The sequence below is a fragment of the Heteronotia binoei genome, chromosome 17 (genome assembly GCF_032191835.1).
Source record: "Heteronotia binoei isolate CCM8104 ecotype False Entrance Well chromosome 17, APGP_CSIRO_Hbin_v1, whole genome shotgun sequence".
Classification (NCBI taxonomy): Eukaryota; Metazoa; Chordata; class Lepidosauria; order Squamata; family Gekkonidae; genus Heteronotia; species Heteronotia binoei.
This window is the reverse complement of record NC_083239.1, coordinates 55,121,401-55,135,477: the sequence shown is the minus strand read 5'-3', so window position 1 is coordinate 55,135,477 and position 14,077 is coordinate 55,121,401.

Sequence of the window (14,077 nt, the reverse complement as noted above, 5' to 3'; positions counted from 1 at the left end):
GGACGAACTTTTTAAGCAGACAAAATATTTCTTTGAAATTTATAACTATTTACAGGCATTTTTAAATGCAGGGTGAATAGAAGTAACAAATGAAAGGAGGGAGAAATGCTCCTTCTCTCCCTAATATACAGACCATACCATCCAGGACCGACTCACCCGTCACCAAGACTCCAATCAAAAACTGCCTTTCCCTCCTAAAATCTATAATATAAAACCCAGTCCCCCCCCCCACCCCCCAGGAACTGGTTTTTCCTCCTGCAGCCTTTTGGGAGACCAGCCTGAAAGACTTACTGTCTCTCTAGGAGACTCCTTAGAAGTGCTGCTTCCAGACCGGAGGGGAGGGGAAAGGAGGAAGAGACTAGTCCAGGGGTGGCCAACGATAGCGCTCCAGATGTTTTTTTGCCTACAACTCCCATCAGCCCCAGCCAGCATGGCCAATGGCTGGGGCTGATGGGAGTTGGAGGGCAAAAAAAACATCTGGAGAGCTACCGTTGGCCACCCCTGGACTAGGCCAAAGCCTCGCCTAGAGTTTTATAGACTCCTCTAGCCAACTCCCAGACAAGCACAGGCCTAAAACGGTGTTTCTCCACAGTCCCCGAAGCATCTACGGTTAATCTTTCCTGCAGCTAGAACTGGTGGCCTCTCTTTCTCCCTTTGCCTTTGGGGGCTACGCAAGTGAACGGTGATCTCAGAAGGCAAAGGTTCAGAGCTCATCTGCGCCACAAATGTCACTAAGGGGACCTTTGGCAACTTCCCTCCCTCACTCTCACCCAGGGGTGCCAGCTTCCAGGTGGGACCTGGAGATCCCCCTGGAATTTCAGCTCATCTCCAGACTACAGAGATCAGCACCCCTGGAGAAAATGGATGCTTTGGAGGGGGGACTCTAGGCTTGCCAATCCCCAGGTCCCAGCGGGGGTTCTTCCGCTTTACCAGGCTCCTTCCCATCCCCAGTCAGCTGGCCGGGGCGGGGGGAAGCCCCACTCCCACCCCCAGAGGAGACTCCAGTCTCCGATTGAAGGGCTTCCTCTTGGGATGGGGTGCCTGTATTACTTTGGAGAAGTTGGCAGCAACTCGTGAGTAGAAGGGCCAAGCCCTTGCTTCAGAGTCCCCAGGAAGGGGGGGGGGGGGACGTCTGCTGAGCACTTCATTATTCCCTGTGTGGAGATCGATTCTCATAGGGTATAATGGGGAATTGATCTGGAGGTTTCGGGGCCTCTGGGGGAGCTGTTTTTTGAGGTAGAGGCACCAAATTTTCAGTATAGTATCTAGTGCCTCTCCCCAAAGTACCCCCCCCAAGTTTCAAAACGATTGGACCAGGGGGTCCAATTCTATGAGCCCCAAAAGAAGGTGCCCCTATCCTTCATGATTTCCTACAGAAGGAAGACATTTAAAAAGGTGTGCTGTCCCTTTAAATGTGATAGCCAGCACTCCCTTGGAGTTCAATTGTGCTTGTCACATCCTTGTTCCTGGCTCCGCCCCAACGCCTCCTGGCTCCACCCCCAAAGTCCCCAGATATTTCTTGAATTGGACTTGGCAACCGTAGGGGACTCTAGCGTAGTATCCCACTGAGAGCCCTGTTCTCTTCCCAGGCTGCAGCTCCAAATCTCCAGGGGTTTCCTAACCTGGATTTGGCAACCCTGCCCCCCCACGAGTGGCCAGGGGAGAGCTGGCAATGCCTTTGTCGACCCTCAGCCATCGGGTGAATTCTGGCCTGGGCCAGATCCCTGCAATAATGTCCACGAAGCATTTTATTTGCCAGCTGTAGCAGGCAAAGTTTTATCTGTTCCTTTCAAACTTCCCCTCTCCTTTAGCCGCCTGAGAACTGTCCAGTACTGGATTCCGGCCTCCGGACCCCACCGGCCTGTGCCCGATTTGCCTAGATGGAAGTCAAAACTGCAATGGCAAAATGAAGACACAGTGGAAGGAGGGGGGACGGTCAGGCTCTTTTGGTGGGGTCTTGCTGTCGCCCTGATTGGAGACGATTAAAATGCTTTCATCCTCAGGAAGAAGAACTGGAGTAAAAGTTCATTAAAACGTGTCGTCCTTGTTTGGGAGGAACGCATGCAGGTTCTTTGCGGCCATACAGAGTCTTGGGAAAGCCGGGCGGTGGGGTCTGTCTGTGAACGACATCGTTCTCTGGCCTCCTTCGAGGTTGGTGTGGAGGTGGGGGTGGGGTCGGTGGCTCCACTGCTGTGGCCCCACAAGGAAGAAGATGGGAGGGGACACATGTGGGGGAGGGCAGGCTTCAGTCCCTTCAACGGCTTCTAAATTATTCCTGAATGATTCCCTCCTCTCCTCCCCTGTCACAGGTAGCATACTCAAGTGTTTTGTTCATTTTTTAGTCCATAGCCGCCATTTACCCTGAAAGGTAAAATCTGCTGTTCTATACCAGGCGTGGCCAGACTGTGGCTCAGGAGCCACACGTGGCTCTTTCACACACATTGTGTGGCTCTTGAAGCCCCCACGCCCCATTGGCTGGCTTGGAGAAGGCATTTCTCTCTTTAAATCACTTCGCCAAGCCAGCTGGCAGCTTGGAAAATGCTTTTGAAGTTGCTTTCTTTCCACCTTTCCCTCCCCCATCTCCTTCCTTGGAGGATTTTAAACGGAGGCTGGACGGCCATCTGACAGCAATGAAGATCCTGTGCATTTAGGGGGAGGGGTTTGTGAGTTTCCTGCCTTGTGCAGGGGGTTGGACTAGATGACCGTGGAGGTCCCTTCCAACTCTAGGATTCTTCAGGAGGTGGTGGGCTCTCCTTCCTTGGAGGTTTTTCAACAGAGGCTAGATGGCCATCTGACAGCAATGAGGATCCTGTGAATTTAGGGCAAGGTATTTGTGGGTTTCCTGCATTGTGCAGGGGGTTGGACTAGATGACCCTGGAGGTCCCTTCCAACTCTAGGATTCTATTAGGAAGAACTTCCTGACCATTAGAGCGGTTCCTCAGTGGAACAGGCTTCCTCCTTGGGAGGTGGTGGGCTTCCTTCCTTGGAGGTTTTTCAACAGAGGCTAGATGGCCATCTGACAGCAATGAGGATCCTGTGAATTTAGGGGGAGGTATTTGTGGGTTTCCTGCATTGTGCAGGGGGTTGGACTAGATGGCCCTGGAGGTCCCTTCCAACTCTAGGATTCTATTAGGAAGAACTTCCTGACCATTAGAGCAGTTCCTCAGTGGAACAGGCTTCCTCCTTGGGAGGTGGTGGGCTCTCCTTCCTTGGAGGTTTTTCAACAGAGGCTAGATGGCCATCTGACAGCAATGAGGATCCTGTGAATTTAGGGGGAGGGGTTTGTGAGTTTCCTGCATTGTGCAGGGGGTTGGACTAGATGACCCTGGAGGTCCCTTCCAACTCTATGATCTATTTGCCTTCCTTCCTTCCTCGTCTTCCAGCTCTCAGACATCTGACGTTTATTCTTCGTGGCTCTTACATTAAGCTAGTTTGGCCAGCCTGTTCTATACTTTGGTGTTTTGAAGGTGCTCTGAGCTGGATGGACCAGGTAAGGGCAGTCTTCTCAGATTTTGGAAGCAAAGCGAGGCTGGGGCTGGTTAGTGCTTGGATGGGAGCGCATTGAGGAAGTCCAGGGCTGCTGTGCAGAGGAAGACAAGGGCCAACTGACTCCGAACCTCTTGCATCGAAAACCCTCTGGGGTGCTATAAATTGGCTGTGATCTGAGGGCAAACAAATGAAAGTAACAGCAGCTTTAAAAAATAAAAGGAAAGGAAAGGTCCCCTTTGCAAGCACCAGTCATTTCTGACTCTGGGGTGACATTGCTTTCACAACGTTTTCACGGCAGACTTGACGGGGTGGTTTGCCATTGCCTTCCCCAGTCCTCTACACTTTCCTCCCAGCAAGCTGGGTCCTCATTTGATCGACCTCGGAAGGATGGAAGGCTGAGTCAACCTCGAGCCGGCTACCTGAATCCTGCTTCCGTTGGGATCAAACTCAGGTTGTGAGCAGAGGGCTCAGACTGCAGTACTGCAGCTTTACCACTCTGCGCCACGGGGCTCTTAAAGCTAAAGGTAGTCCCCTGTGCAAGCACCATTCGTTTCCGACTCTGGGGTGATGTTGCTTTCACAACGTTTTCACAGCAGACTTTTTACGGGGTGGTTTGCTATTGCCTTCCCCAGTCTTCTACACTTTCCCCCCAGCAAGCTGGGGTCCCATTTTACCAACCTCGGAAGGATGGAGTCAACCTTGAGCTGGCTACCTGAAAACCCAGCTTCCACCAGGGATCGAACTCAGGTCGTGAGCAGAGCTTAGGACTGCAGTACTGCAGCTTTAACACTCTGCGTCATGGGGCAAAATCCATAAAAAAGGTAGTCAAACCGATGGTATTCCCAGTAGTCATGTATGGCTGTGAGAGCTGGACCATAAGGAAGGCCAAGCGCAGAAGAATAGAAGCTTGGTAAGCAGAAGGTCCCAGGTTCAATCGCCGGCATCTCCAACTCAAAAGGGTCCAGGCAAGGAGGCATGAAAAACCTCTGCTTGAGACCCTGGAGAGCCGCTGCCAGTCTGAGTAGACAAGGCTGACTTTGATGGACCAAAGAGGGTCTGATTCAGTAGACGGCAGCTTCATATGTTCATATATGTTCCTGGGCTCAGGCTCTTTCCTGCTGAACAGAAAATGGTGACTGATGGCCTGAGTTCAAGAACTGTTTCTCAAGTGCAACAGTTCTGAGGGCAAGCTGCATGCAATTTCTCCCCTTCAACAGGGTGCTGGGTTCTAATGGTGTGTGTCTCTTCCTAAAAAGGAACAGACTGGACATCAGAGAAACCCAGCTTCAGTGGGCAGCTTGAGAAATACAGCCAGCAAAAGGATATCCATCTGTGAGGGCTTCCCCCACCCCTGAGAATTAACTTTCCATGCATAATTTCCAGTGGCTATATACAGTGTGAAAAGAAGAAGATATTGGATTTATATCCTGCCCTCCACTCCGAAGAGTCTCAGAGTGGCCCACAATCTCCTTTCCCTTCCTCCCCCACAACAGACACCCTGTGAAGTAGATGAAGATATTGGATTTATATCCCGCCCTCCACTCCGAAGAGTCTCAGAGCGGCTCACAATCTCCTTTCCCTTCCCCCCCCACAACAGACACCCTGTGAGGTATATGAAGATATTGGATTTATATCCTACCCTCCACTCCGAAGAGTCTCAGAGCGGCTCACAATCTCCTTTGCCTTCCTCCCCCACAACAGACACCCTGTGAGGTAGATGATGATATTGGATTTATATCCCTCCCTCCACTCCGAAGAGTCTCAGAGGGGCTCACAATCTCCTTTCCCTTCCTCCCCACAACAGACACCCTGTGAGGTATATGAAGATATTGGATTTATATCCCTCCCTCCACTCCGAAGAGTCTCAGAGGGGCTCACAATCTCCTTTCCCTTCCTCCCCCACAACAGACACCCTGTGAGGTATATGAAGATATTGGATTTATATCCCTCCCTCCACTCCGAAGAGTCTCAGAGGGGCTCACAATCTCCTTTCCCTTCCTCCCCACAACAGACACCCTGTGAGGTAGATGAAGACATTGGATTTATATCCCACCCTCCACTCCGAAGAGTCTCAGAGGGGCTCACAATCTCCTTTCCCTTCCTCCCCACAACAGACACCCTGTGAGGTGGGTGGGGCTGGAGAGGGCTCTCCCAGCAGCTGCCCTTTCAAGGACAACCTCTGCCAGGGCTATGGCTGACCCAAGGCCATGCTAGCAGGTGCAAGTGGAGGAGTGGGGAATCAAACCCGGTTCTCCCAGATAAGAGTCTGCGCACTTCACCACTACACCAAACTTCCAGAATGCTGGAAATTTCGGCAATGAGGATCCTGTGACTTTAGGGGGGAGGGATTGGTGAGTTTCCTGCATTATGCAGAGGGTTGGACTAGATGACCCTTGAGGTCCCTTCCAGCTCTTGGATTCTAAATTCCATCCAGCTCGCTCTGCTCGCAACCCCGGGATTTCAACCCCCACTGCTTGCCATGCTAATTCCTGGGGGGGAAGGGAATTGCAGAACGAGGGGGGCATCTATGGGGCTGATGTTGCCTGCAGTTCCGGCACCTGCTGTGCTTCTCCTGGACTCCCCACCAGAGGGCGCGTTTGCTCTCCTCAGCGGTTCCCCGCATTTCCCGAAAGGGGCGGGGTCTTCTAAATCCCACCCAGCTCTCTGTGCTGCAAGGAGCAACCCCGGGATTTCAACCTCCACCTTTAAGACCAACCAAGTTTTATTCAGAACGTAAGCTTTCATGTGCTCTCTAAGCACACTTCATCAGACGAGGGGATCAGGTATTGTTGTTTACTATTGTTGCTAAGTTATAGTTTGCAGCTGGTAACTTATACTTGCAATTCAATACGACGACTACGGTTGCCGAATCCAATTCAAGAAATATCTGGGGACTTTGAAGGTGGAGCCAGGAGACTTTGGGGGTGGAGCCAGGAGACATTGGGGGCGGAGCCAGGAACAAGGGTGTGACAAGCGTCATTGAACTCCAAAAGGAGTTCTGGCCATCCCATTTAAAGGCACCACAAGCCTTTTAAATGCCTTCCCTCCATTGGAAATAATGAAGGATAGGGGCACCTTCTTTGGGGGCTCATCGAATTGGATCCCCTGGTCCAGTCCTTTTGAAACTTGGAGGATCTTTTGAGGAGAAGATTCGGATGCTATGCTGCAAATTTGGTGCCTCAAAAAACAGCCCCCCCCCCAGATAGTTGTCGATCAATTCTGCATGATACTCTACGGGAATCGGTCTCCATAGGGAATAATGGAGTGCCCAGCAGACATTTCCATCCCCTCCACACTTTCTGATGACCTTGAAGCGGGGGGAATCTCCTGCCCCCACCTGGGGATTGGCAACCCTATTTGCAACCGGTAGCTTATACTTGCAATTGAATACGACGACGAGGGCTTAGGGTGGCCAACTCCAGGTTGGAGGCTGAGAAGGGAGGAATTTGGGGAAGGAAGGAAGCTCAGGAGGGAGGTGATGCCACGGCACAGGATCTGAACTCCAAAGCAGCCATTTTATCTGAGGATTAATCTCCGGTGCCATGGAAACCCGCTGTAATTCCGGGAGATATCCCGCTCCACCCTGGAGGTTGGCAACCCCGTCACTAGCAGCTGGCTCCCCATGCGCAGGGCGAGGCCACGCCCCCCTCCACCGCGCCCTTCAGCCGCCTTCCGCGGCAGCCAATGACCGCGCCCGCCTCCCTCGTCAATCAGCCGGTCTCGACCAAGGAGGGCGCGGGATTCTCTCCTTCCGGCGGGGCCGGCCCCGCCCCTCTCGGCCGGCGGGTGGCCGCTGTTGCCATGGCGACTGGCGGCGCTGTCCCCGGATGTGGCTTGGCTGGCTCCCAAGATGGCGGCGGCGTGAGCGGAGGCTGCTGAGGGCGAGGAGGAGGAGGAAGAAGAAGGACGCGGCGAGGGAGAAGCGCGGCCAGCCGGGAGGGAAGGCAGCCGGCAGGTGGGCGAGGGGGGCCTGGGGGGCCCTGGAGGAGGGCGAGGGGGGCCTGGGGGAGAAAAGGGGCTCTGCGCATGCGCCTCACCCTCACAACAGCCCTGCGAGGTAGGCTGGGCGGAGGAGAAGAGAGAGGGCGCTGGTGGTAGGGGTGGGGTTGAGAAGCCTGAGGTTGCCAGCCTCCAAGCCCTGTGTTTCCGGGAGATCTCCCGCTCCAGCCTGGAGGTTGGAAACCACGTCTGGGCTCGGGAGCCGTATGTGGCTCTCAACCCCCCCCCCCCCCGCAAGTCAGCCAGCTGGTAGCTTGGAGAATGCATTTAAAGTTGCTTTCTTTCCACCTCTCTCTCCCTCCTCTTATCTATTTCCTTCCTTCCTTCCTTCCTTCCTTCCTTCCTTCCTTCCTTCCTTCCTTCCTTCCTTCCTTCCTTCCTTCCTTCCTTCCTTCCTTCCTTCCTTCCTTCCTTCCTTCCTCCCTCCCTCCCTCCCTCCCTCCCTCCCTCTGACGTTCATGTCTTGTGGCTCTCAAACATCTGATGTTTATTCCATGTGGCTCTTTCATTAAGCAAGTTTGGCCAGCCCTGCTCCAGGTAGTGGCTGGAGATCTCTGGCTGTCACAGGGGTGGCCAGACTTGGTTAACCAAAGGAAAGGAAAGGTCCCCTGTGCAAGCACCAGTCGTTTCCTACTCTGCGGTGACGCTGCTTTCACAGCGTTTTCACAGCAGACTTTTTACAAGGTGGTTTGCCATTGCCTTCCCCAGTCATCTACACTTTCCCCCCAGCAAGCTGGGGACTCCTTTGACCGACCTTGGAAGGATGGAAGGCTGAGTCAACCTGGAGCCGGCTACCTGAACCAGCTTTCGCTGGGATCGAACTCAGGTTGTGAGCAGAGAGTTCAGATCACAGTACTGCAGGACTGCTGCTTTACCACTCTGCGCCATGGGGCCACTTAGTGAGTGAAGGAAAAGGAAAGGTCCCCTGTGCAAGCACCAGTCGTTTCCGACTCTGGGGTGACGCTGCTTTCACAATGTTTTCACGGCAGACTTTTTACAAGGTGGTTTGCCATTGCCTTCCCCAGTTCTCTACACTTTCCCCCCAGCAAACTGGGGACTCATTTGACCCACCTCGGAAGGATGGAAGGCTGAGTCAACCTCAAGCCGGCTACCTGAACCAGCTTCCACTGGGATCGAGCTCAGGTCGTGAGCAGAGAGTTCAGATCACAGTACTGCGGTACTGCTGCTTTACCACTGCGCCACGGGGCTGCTTGCTTAACCTAAGAGCTCCATAGAATGAATGTCAGATGTTTGAGAGCCAGGAGATATGAAAGATGTTTGAGGGAAGGAAGGGTGGAAAAAAAGCAAATGGGTGGAGGGAGAGGTGGAAAGAAAGCAACTTCAAATGAATTCTCCAAGCCGCCAGCTGGCCTGGCTTGGCTTGGAGAAGTGATTTAAAAGAGACAAATGTGGTGGGGACTTTGAGAACCACACGATATGTGTGAAAGAGCCACACGTGGCTCTCGAGCCACAATTTGGCCACCGCTGGGCTATCAGAACTGATCTCCAAGGGAGTGGGTTCAGTTCACCTGGAGAAAATGACCACTTTGGCAGGTGGGCTGTTTGTGGCATTATACTCCACTGAAGTCCCTCCCCTTCCCAAATCCTGCCCTCTTCAGGTGCCACCCCCAAAATATCCAGGTCTTTCCCACCCCAGAGCTCACAGCCCTGGTGAAACCAATCTGCTGGTCTGGCGTAGTATCTTCTGTACTGGTCTGCCTTTCATCCTTTGGGTGCTGAACTCCCAATATGAAGACTTGGATTAAATACATCACATTCTTATCCGATCTTTCCCCTCTGGAACTCAGGGCAGAAAATGTCCCTCTTTCCCTCTTGTATCCCGTCCGTTCAACAACACAGTAGGTCATGCAGAGAGAGAGAGGGGACAGCAGGCATAAGTCACAAGGTAGAATCCATGGCCGAACGAGGATCTTTCTCCTCTTCTGATGCTACATTCTTCATTAGGTTGGCTGTCAATCCCCAAATTCCTGTCTCTTCCTCTGACCATGAGTTTTTGGGCAGGAAAACTCCTTGGCGGGGCCAGGCTTTGCGGCTTCAGCTTCGCATCAGGAAATCTCAGCAGATTTGCTTCTTCTGTCTTCTGATCCACACTCTGCCCCCCAAGCCCTTGGGATGAGTAGCGCAGAAGTCAGTAGGAGAAGCAAGGCAGGCAAGGGGACAGCCGTGGACAGTTGGAGGGCCAGCGTCTCCCATACGGTGTGGCGTGTGGGAACCTGGCACAGTGTGGATCTTTGCTTTTGCGGTGTTCTATAAACGGCATATGGTCCGTGCCCACAGAAATCACCAGCCTGTGCTTATTGAGCCTTAAATAACAGTCTGAAAAGAGCGAGCGGCATTTTGCCACCATGTGTTGCCAAGCCGCTTTCTTGAGCAGGCAGACTGGCCCTCTGGAGTCTGCTTTTGAGCCAGACCCCACCACCCTTAGGTCAAGGACTTCTTCTCCTTTTGCCTTCTTACTTGCTCTAAAGGTGGGCAAGAAGAATCCATCTCTACTGGGCAAAGAAATCAGTAGCTTGTTTGTTAAGCAAGAAAGGGCAGAGCTGCCAGGAGAATCCTGAACCTGTCCAGGAATGAGGCGGGGGTGGGGGTGGGGAGGGAAGCTTTCTTATAGTCTGCAGAGATGGACCAAAGGGCTGGAATCCAAAGTGAAGAACTGCCTCCACTTCCAGCAACCGGGCAAAGGTTCCTTTTTGGTACTTTGGATGCTGAGGGCGAAAGATTTTTGTTCCCTTGGGGAAGCAGTTGCCGTATGTGAGTGAGGCGCAGGGATGAGACAGGTGTGCTCCTGAACAGCTGTGCAGGTGCGCAGAGCAAGCGAGGAACCACAGCGGTTGGAGAGCTTGTGTCCGTTGTGCGGTCTTTCAAATTCACCGGAGCAGCTGGAGCATTTTGGGGACAGCAAAAGCCTCTCATGGGCACATTGTTTGGGATGGTAGTGACTGGACTATGGTTATTGAACTGGGGCTACACGAAATGGGCAATTGTTCAAAATATTAGGGGTGAAAGTACACTTTTGGGGTGGTGGCAAGGATGACCTGCCATGGCCTCCCGTGATCACGGAGAAGGACTCTTCAGAGGGAGTGTCAGGGTCTGGTTAGGCACAAATTGGCTCTTTTGTTTGGTAAATGCATCCTGTGGAACAGTCTCGGTGAGCGGAAGTCTCCAGCAGACGCATACTAAGTCTTCCCATCGACCTGCCTGGAAGTCCCCCTAATTAGTAGGAAGCAAAATTCAAGCAGTCCTTAAACGAAACTGGGACTTGTCCTCTGTCCACCCGCAGATGCTATTTTTGGGGAAAGAGAGTGACACGCTCACAGGTGACAAGCCTGAAAAGCTACGCCTTTTGCTTAAAAGCATATTGATCGGTGCACGCGCTTCCGGGTTTTTCTCTTGACACAGTTGCTTCTTGCAATCTACGCAGCCTGAATAAGTAGACAGAGCTCTGGCTTGTAATTCACTTTAAAACTGTGATTAATTCACTTGGAGTGATGGTCGGGGTGTGTGTGTATGTGTTGTGCTGTCATGGTTGCAGCTGCGAGCGGGAAGGCCTGGAACACAATGCTGAGAGAGCAGCAGGGCACAAAGCTCTTCCTTGGAAAACATTTTGGACTTGTGTTTTCAAGAGTTCTCTGCAGCTATACAACTCAGACTCTAGTTAGGGAAAATAGAAAGTCTCCAGTCACGCCCGGTAACAGAGACTAAAGCACCACTCCTTGCTAGTTTGATCCAGACCACCAAAGCGATGAGTCTCTGGGGGAAGAATGTTCTACGGCTGTGAGCAGCCCCCGAGAATTCCTGCCTGTGCAACCATGTTTATTTAGGGCCGGAATACAGCCTTTTGGATTGAGACGGACCTCTTTGGGGTCACAGGCGTGGTCTGTTGTGAACCCCAAAGATAGCTTCGCTTTTAGAATTGGCATTCCTCTTTGGTTGCTGAGGTTCTGCGGGTCCTAAAGCCGGGTCAGGTGGTAGAATATATTGCCTGTGAGCCGGTCTTGAGACTTTTCTTTGTGTTTCCTCAAGGATTGGTTCTTTGAAGAATAAACAAACAGAAATATTTAGGTTGCAGAAATGGACCGTGAGAATACTCTGGAAAGGTACAAAGCATCAACTTGAGGCAAGCGGGTTCAGCCTGCATCTGATCATTTCGCTTGAGCATAATATATGCCTGTTCTGTTTTGTTGTTCATTACAGCCAGTTTTTCAGAGACTGGCATGAGATTTTGCAGAGCCAGTTTGGTGTAGTAGTTGCGTGGACTCTTATCTGGGAGAACCGGGTTTGATTCCCCGCTCCTCCAGCTGCAGCTGCTGGAATGGCCTTGGGTCAGCCGTAACTCTTGCAGAGTTGTCCTTGAAAGGTCAGCTGCTGTGAGAGCTCTCTCAGCCCCACCTACCTTACAGGGTGTCTGTTGTGGGGGGAGGGGGAAGGTGAAGGAGATTGTGACCGCTCTGAGATTCAGAGTATAGGGCGGGATATAAATCCAATATCGTCTTCTTCAGAAACAAGAATATCATAGGGAAACTTGTGTTTGTATCTGTTGAGTTTATTGAAATAAAAGTTACACTGGATGCGGGGCACTGATATTTGCTTTCTATCAAAAGTTTGCAGGGTTGCTGTTATAGCATTGCAGGAGTCCTGGGAGGCAGCTTAGTCTGAGAAAGTGTGACTTGCTATAAGGCCCTCCCTCCCCCTCTCTTCCTAGCTTAACAAAATTGGGACAGAGCTCTGAGAGGGCCAGCAGAATAAGGGTGAGATTCCTGCTCTCTACGCTTTCGTGGCCTGCATTTTTCTAGGCTTCTCTGCACAGTCATGGGCTGGATGTTATCTTGGAGGGCTTAACCTCCACACAGCGAAAGGTGTCCTTCCCACCTTTGGACTTTCTTGAGTCACTCACCGAGCCAGTGTTTTTCTCAGTGGAACTGCCGGATTCTGTCCACTATAGTCAGCCGTTAGGGACAGACACTCAGATACGCTCATGACAAAAAAAGGAGTTGAATTGAGGTGTTCGGCTCATTTGAGCCTTTGGTTTCGTCTGTGCTCAAAACAGAGGTTGACCAGGATATCTTGTTACGTTAGCAGGCTCCAATGCAGTTTGAAAATGTTTCATAAAAAGCAAGTGAGCCTCTGATGCTAAAAGCAAGTCTCGAGCTCTTGGCCTCTTCTAAGGAGAGGAACCCTTCTGTTTATCATTGCTGCCGGTTTTGGAATCACTTCAAAGGAACGGAGTATTCCTTCCTGAAGCCAAACTGGAGACGCTGGAAGATGAAACATTTACTAACTTGGCTAGGGTTGGTGAGGTGGTGCGGTGCAAATGCAGATCGGTATACCGGCTGTGGTCTTTAATGTGGGCCACGGCCTTGAAAAAGTTTGTCGTTGCGCACCGCAACATCCTTTTGCAAACTCGAGGGCTAGAATTGTGCATGTTAAGGTGAATTCAAACTAGACGTCTTGGCTGCCGAGTGAGCTTGGGTTCCTTTTGGCAGACGGATCTTCCTGAAAGCCTCCAGCTGCAGCGTGTTGGGAGAGGGAGATGGGGAAGACCCCAGAAGCACCGAAAATGCCTGTAATACAAGGCAGTAAACAAGGGCTGAAAGCCGGCCAGAGAGGCTGCCTCCTCCTGCCAGAGAAAACATGAACTAATCCCGGCAGTGTTTTTCTTTTAAAAAATGCTTGACTTCTGGTAACGGAATAAACCTGCTGGATGAATAAATATATTGTTCTTTGCATCTCGCAACTCTGGCGGAGGATGAAAAAGCTTGTGAAAATGTCTGAATAATATGCCGGAAGGATTATATGTGAGCGGAGGCAGAGGGGGTCATTCAACTACAGGCCGCGAGAGGGAGGGGAGAGGTGGCGGCCTGCGTGCTTGCAGAGAGAGTCCTCAGCAACCCTCAGCCGGCCTTGCTGAACTCCTGAATTTTTTCCTCTGTGTTAACGCTTTCTAGGTTTTTGTTTCCTGCTTAGCTTGTAGCGGTGAGGGCCTCTGGATCTTCGAATCTCTTTGGAAGATTCTTTTGGCCGTAAGACCAGCTTATGCTGGATCAGACCACGGTGCTGTCTCCGTGACTGGACTGCGGGAAACTTGCAGACAAGTTGGGACAGCAGCAGCAGCTGTGCTCTCTCCTTCGCACGCTGCCTCTGCACATGGAGGTTCCGTTTGGCTACGGTCCGCTTTCCTCTGTGTGTTCTGCCTGATCCTTTCAGCTCTGGGTGGCCTCGCTTTCTGGTGTTGATGACTTCCAGATGTTTAGCGGGTGCCATACGCTTGCTCCTCAGTCCTGGAGCTTCAGCAAGCACTCCCGAAACAGTCAAGAGGGGGCTAGAGGAAGCCGGTGCTACAGTGTCCAAAATGAAGATCCTGTGAATTTAGGGGGAGGTGTTTGTGAGTTTCCTGCATTGTGCGGGGGGTTGAACTAGATGGCCCTGGAGGTCCCTTCCAATTCTAGGATTCTGTGATTCTTCAGGAGGTGGTGGGCTCTTCTTCCTTGGAGGTTTTTAAACAGAGGCTAGATGGCCATCTGACAGCAATGAAGATCCTGTGAATTTAAGCGGAGGTATTTGTGAGTTT